The sequence below is a fragment of the Aethalodelphis obliquidens genome, unplaced genomic scaffold (genome assembly GCF_003676395.1).
Source record: "Aethalodelphis obliquidens isolate GAN/ISIS:26980383/991018 unplaced genomic scaffold, ASM367639v1 scaffold19, whole genome shotgun sequence".
Lineage (NCBI taxonomy): Eukaryota > Metazoa > Chordata > Mammalia > Artiodactyla > Delphinidae > Aethalodelphis > Aethalodelphis obliquidens.
Genome location: NW_020837963.1, coordinates 5,907,965 through 5,914,157, shown reverse-complemented (window position 1 = coordinate 5,914,157; position 6,193 = coordinate 5,907,965). Strand labels below are relative to the sequence as shown.

Sequence of the window (6,193 nt, the reverse complement as noted above, 5' to 3'; positions counted from 1 at the left end):
AAAACTTTTTTTTTTGGCCATGCCCTGCGGCATGTGGGATCGTATTTCCCCAGCCAGGGATCGAACCTGTGCCCCCTGGAGTGGAAGCATGGGGTTCTAACCACTGGACCACCAGGGAATTTCCCAAATTTAAAACTTTTGCACTTTATTAAACATTATTAAGAAAATAAAAGACAAGTCAGAACCTGGGAGAAAATATTTGCAAAGCTGATAAACAACTTGTATCCAAGGGAATTCCCTGGCAGTCCAGTGGTTAGGACACCAGGTTAGGACACATTAGCCTATGAAATTACGCACCCCTATAGAAACTGACAACCCCATACCTTAGGGCTGCTCTTGCTTTCTGAGATGGCCCACACTATGTCTGTGGAGTGTGTTTCTCTCTAAATAAATCCACTTCTTACCTATCACCTTGTCTCTCACTGAACTCTTTCTGTGATGACACATCAAGAACTTGAGCTTCATTAAGTCCTGAAACCAGGTGTGTGATCTCAGTTGTAAGGCTGTGGGGTTTGGCCAGATTCGAGCTCTGCACATGAGTTCAAGTCCCAATCTGAGGTGCACAGTTTCACAAGGAACATCGCACCTGTTGCAACTAAGACCTGACTCAGCCAAATAAATAAATAAATAAACATTTTGAAAATGAATAAATAAATTTAAACGGCTGAAAGATTTAAACAGATACTTCAGAGAGTTGTATGGTACATGAAAAGATATTCAACTTCATTAGACTCTACAGAAATACAAATTAAAACCACATGAAGATACTACTACACAGCCATTACAATGACTATAATTAAAAATACAGACAACACCAAGTTTGGGCAAAGATGTGGAGGAACTGGGATCGTCATACATTGCTGGTGGGAATGCCAAAAGGTACAGCCACCCTGGAAAATAGTTTGTCAGTTTCTTAAAAAGTTAAACATAGAGACAGCCGCATCCACCAGAGGGCAGACAGCCAAAGCAAAAAGAACCACAATTCTGCAGACTGTGGAAGGAAAACCACATTCACAGAAAGATAGACAAAATGAAAAGGCAAAAGACTTTGTACCAGATGAAGAAGCAAGAAAAAAACCCAGAAAAACAACTAAATGAAGTGGAGGTAGGCAACCTTCCAGAAAAAGAATTCAAAATAATGAGAGTGAAGATAATCCAGGACCTCGGAAAAAATGGAGGCAAAGACAGAGAAGATGCAAGAAATGTTTAACAAAGACCTAGAAGAATTAAAGAACAAACACCTAGAAGAATTAAAGAACAAACGGAGATGAACAACACAATAACAGAAATCAAAAATACACTAGAAGGAATCAATAGCAGAATAACAGAGGCAGAAGAAGGGATAAGTGACCTGGAAGACAGAATGGTGGAATTCACTGATGCAGAACAGAATAAAGAAAAAAGAATGAAAAGAAATGAAGGCAGCCTAAGAGACCTCTGGGACAACATTAAACACAAAAACATTCACATTATAGGGGTCCCAGAAGGAGAAGAGAGAGAGAAATGACCCAAGAAAATATTTGAAGAGATTATAGTCAAAAACTTCCCTAACATGGAAAAGGAAACAGCCACCCAAATCCAGGAAGAGCAGAGTCCTGGGCAGGATAAACCCAAGAGACACAAGCCAAGACACATAGTAATCAAATTGACAAAAATTAAAGACAAAGAAAAATTATTGAAAGCAAAAAGGGAAAAATGACAAATAACATACAAGGGAACTCCCATAAGGTTAACAGTTGATTTCTCAGCAGAAACTCTACAAGCCAGAAGGGAGTGACATGATATATTTAAAGTGATGAAAGGGAGAAACCTACAACAAATATTACTCTACCTGGCAAGGATCTCATTCAGATTCGACAGAGAAGTCGAAAGCTTTACAGACAAGCAAAAGCTAAGAGAATTCAGTACCACCAAACCAGCTCTACAACAAATGCTAACGGAACTTCTCTAGGTGGGAAACACAAGAAAAGAAAAAGACCTACAAAAACAAACCCAAAATAATTAAGAAAATGGTAATAGGAACATACATATCAATAATTACCTTAAACATGAATGGATTAAATGCTCCAATCAAAAGACACAGGCTCACTGAAAGGATACAAAAACAAGACTCATATATATGCCGTCTACAAGAAACCCACTTCAGACCTAGGTGCACATACAGACTGAAAGTGAGGGGATGGAGAAAGATATTCCATGCAAATGGAAATCAAAAGAAAGCTGGAGTGGCAATTCTCATATCACACAAGATAGACTTTAAAATAAAGAATATTATAAGAGACAAGGAAGGACACTACATAATGATCAAGGGATCAATCCAAGAAGAAGATATAATAATTATAAATATATATGCACCCAACATACGAGCACCTCAATACATAAGGGAACTGCTACCAGCTATAAAAGAGGAAATCGACAATAACACAATAATAATGGGGGACTTTAACACCTCACTTACACCAATGGACAGATCACCCACACAGAAAATTAATAAGGAAACAGAAGCTTTAAATCATACAAAAGACCAGATAGATTTAATTGATATTTGTAGGACATTCCAACCAAAAGCAGCAGATTACACTTTCTTCTCAAGTGCACATGGAACATTCTCCAGGATAGATCACATCTTGGGTCACAAACCAAGTGTCAGTGAATTTAAGAAAATTAAAATCATATCAAACATCTTTTCCGACCACAACGCTATGAAATTAGAAATCAATTACAGGGGAAAAAAATGTAAAAAACACAAACACCTGGAGGCTAAACAATACATTACTAAATAACCAAGAGATCACTGAAGAAATCAAAGAGGAAATCAAAAAATACCTAGAGACAAATAACAATGAAAACACGACGACCCAAAACCTATGGGTTGCAACAAAAGCAGTTCTAACAGGGAAGTTTATAGCAATACAAGCCTACCTCAAGAAACAAGAAACATCTCAAATAAACAACCTAACATTACACCTAAAGGAACGAGAGAAAGAAGAACAAACAAAACCCAAAGTTAGTAGAAGGAAAGAAATCATAAAGATGAGAGCAGAAATAAATGAAGTAGAAATAAAGAAAACAATAGCAAAGATCAATAAAACTAAAAGCTGATTCTTTGAGAAGAGAAACAAAATTGATAAACCTTTAGCCAGACTCATCAAGAAAAAGAGGGAGAGGACTCAAATCAATAAAATTAGAAATGAAAAAGAAGAAGTTACAACAGACACCACAGAAATACAAAACATCATAAGAGACTACTGCAAGCAGCTCTGTGCCAATAAAATGGACAACCTGGAAAAATGGACAAATTCTTAGAAAGGTATAACTTCCAAGACTGAACCAGGAAGAAATAGAAAATATGAACAGACCAATCACAAATAATGAAATTGAAACTGTGATTAAAAATCTACCAAGAAACAGAAGTCCAGGACCAGATGGCTTCACAGGTGAATTCTTTCAAACATTTAGAGAAGAGCTAACACTCATCCTTCTCAAACTCTTCCAAAAAATTGCAGAGGAAGGAACACTCTCAAACTCATTCTATGAGGTCACCATCACCCTAATACCAAAACCAGACAAAGGTACTACAAGAAAAGAAAATTACAGACTAATATCACTGATGAATATAGATGCAAAAATCCTCAACAGAATACTAGCAAACAGAATCCAACAGCACATTAAAAGGATCATACACCATGATCAAGTGGGATTTATTGGAGGGATGTAAGGATTCTTCAATATATGCAAATCAATCAATGTGATACACCACATTAACAAACTGAAGAATAAAAACCATATGATCATCTCAATAGATGCAGAAAAAGCTTTTGACAAAATTCAACACCAATTTATGAAAAAAACCCTCCAGAAAGCAAGCATAGAGGGAACCTACCTCAACATAATAAAGGCCGTATATGACAAACCCACAGCCAACATCATTCTCAATGGTGGAAAACTGAAAGCATTTCCTCTAAGATCGGGAACAAGACATGAAGTCCACTCTCACCACTATTATTCAACATAGTTTAGGAAGTCCTAGCCACAGCAGAGAAGAAAAAGAAATAAAAGGAATACAAATTGGAAAAGAAGAAGTAAAACTGTCACTGTTTGCTGATGACATGATACTATACATAGAAAATCCTAAAGATGCCACCAGAAAACTACTAGAGCTAAGCAATGAATTTGGTAAAGTTGCAGGATACAAAATTAATGCACAGAAATCTCTTGCATTCCTTTACACTAACAACAAAAATCAGAAAGAGAAATTAAGGAAACAGTCCCATTTACCATTGCAACAAAAAGAATAAAATATCTAGGAATAAACCTACCTAAGGAGGTAAAAGACCTGTACTCAGAAAACTATAAGACACTGATGAAAGAAATCAAAGATGATACAAACAGATGGAGAGATATACCATGTTCTTGGATTGGAAGGATCAATATTGTGAAAATGTCTGTACTACCCAAAGCAATCTACAGATTCAATGCAATCCCTATCAAATTACCAGAAGCATTTTTTACAGAACTAGAACAAAAAATCTTAAAACTTGTATGGAGACACAAAAGACCCCAAATAGCCAAAGCAGTCTTGAGGGAAAAAAACGGAGCTGGGGGAATCAGACTCCCTGACCTCAGACTATAATACAAAGCTACAGTAAAATATGGTACTGGCACAAAAACAGAAATATAGATCAATGGGACAGGATAGAAAGCCCAGGGATAAACTCACACACCTATGGTCAACTAATCTATGACAAAGGAGGCAAGAATACACAATGGAGAAAAGACAGTCTCTTCAATAAGTGGTGCTGGGAAACTGGACAGCTACATGTAAAAGGATGAAATTAGAAGACTCCCTAACACCATACACAAAAATAAACTCAAAATGGATTCGAGACCTAAATGTAAGACCAGACACTAAAACTTTAGAGGAGAACACTCTGACATAAGGACACTCTGACATAAATCACAGCAAGATCTTTTTTGACCCACCTCCTAGAGTAATGGAAATAAAACCAAAAATAAACAAAAGGAACCTAATGAAACTTAAAAGCTTTTGCAAAGCAAAGGAAACTACAAACAAGACAAAAAGACAAACCCCAGAATGGGAGAAAATATTTGCAGATGAAGCAACGGACAAAGGATTAATCTCCAAAATATACAGGTAGCTCATGCAGCTCAATATTAAAAAAAAAAAACCCAATCAAAAACTGGGCAGAAGACCTAAATATACATTTCTCCAAAGAAGACATACAGATGGCCAAGAGGCACATGACAAGTTGCTCAACATCACTAATTATTAGAGAAATGCAAATCAAAACTGCAATGAGGTATCACCTCACACCAGTCAGAATGGGCATCATCAGAAAATCTACAAACAACAAATGTTGGAGAGGGTGTGGAGAAAAGGGAACCCTCTTGCACTGTTGGTGGGAATGTAAATGGATACAACCACTATGGAGAACAGTATGGAGGTTCCTTAAAAAACTAAAAATAGATTTACCATATGACCCAGCAATCCCACTACTGGGCATATACCCAAAGAAAACCATAATTCAAAAAGACTCATGCACCTCATTGTTCATTGCAGCCTATTTACAATAGCCAGGACATGGAAGCAACCTAATGCCCATCGACAGACGAATGGATAAAGATGTGGTACATATATACCGTGGAATCTTAGCCATAAAAAGGAACGAAATTGGGTCATTTGTAGAGACATGGATGGACCTAGAGACTGCCATACAGAGTGAAGTAAGTCAGAAAGAGAAAAACAAATATCATATATTAACGTATATATGTGGAACCTAGAAAAATGGTACAGTTGAACCAGTTTGCAGGGCAGAAATAGAGACACAGATGTAGAGAACAAACATATGGACACCAAGGGGGAAAGTGTCAGGGGGGAGGGGATGAATTGGGAGATTGGGATTGACATGTATACACTAATATGTATAAAATGGATAACTAATAAGAACCTGCTTTATAGGGCTTCCCTGGTGACGCAGTGGTTGAGAGTCCGCCTGCCGATGCAGGGGACGCGGGTTCGTGCCCCGGTCTGGGAAGATCCCACATGCCACGGAGCGGCTGGGCCCGTGAGCCATGGCCACTGAGCCTGCGCGTCCGGAGCCTGTGCTCCGCAACGGGAGAGGCCACAGCAGTGAGAGGCTCGCGTACCGCAAAAAAAAAAAAAAAAAAAAAA

The 6,193-nt window shown here is 37.8% G+C and overlaps 1 protein-coding gene across 1 annotated transcript in view; it reads left to right on the top strand.

The window, feature by feature from the left end:
- Window positions 1-548: 548 nt before the first annotated feature.
- Window positions 549-6,193, top strand: part of RPL17 (ribosomal protein L17) — a 17,321-nt gene continuing 11,676 nt past the window's right edge. The window contains exons 1-2 of the mRNA XM_027118471.1: window positions 549-558; window positions 5,385-5,387. The gene's annotated coding sequence lies outside the window, so the exon portion shown is untranslated. The remainder of the gene's footprint in view (window positions 559-5,384; window positions 5,388-6,193) is intronic.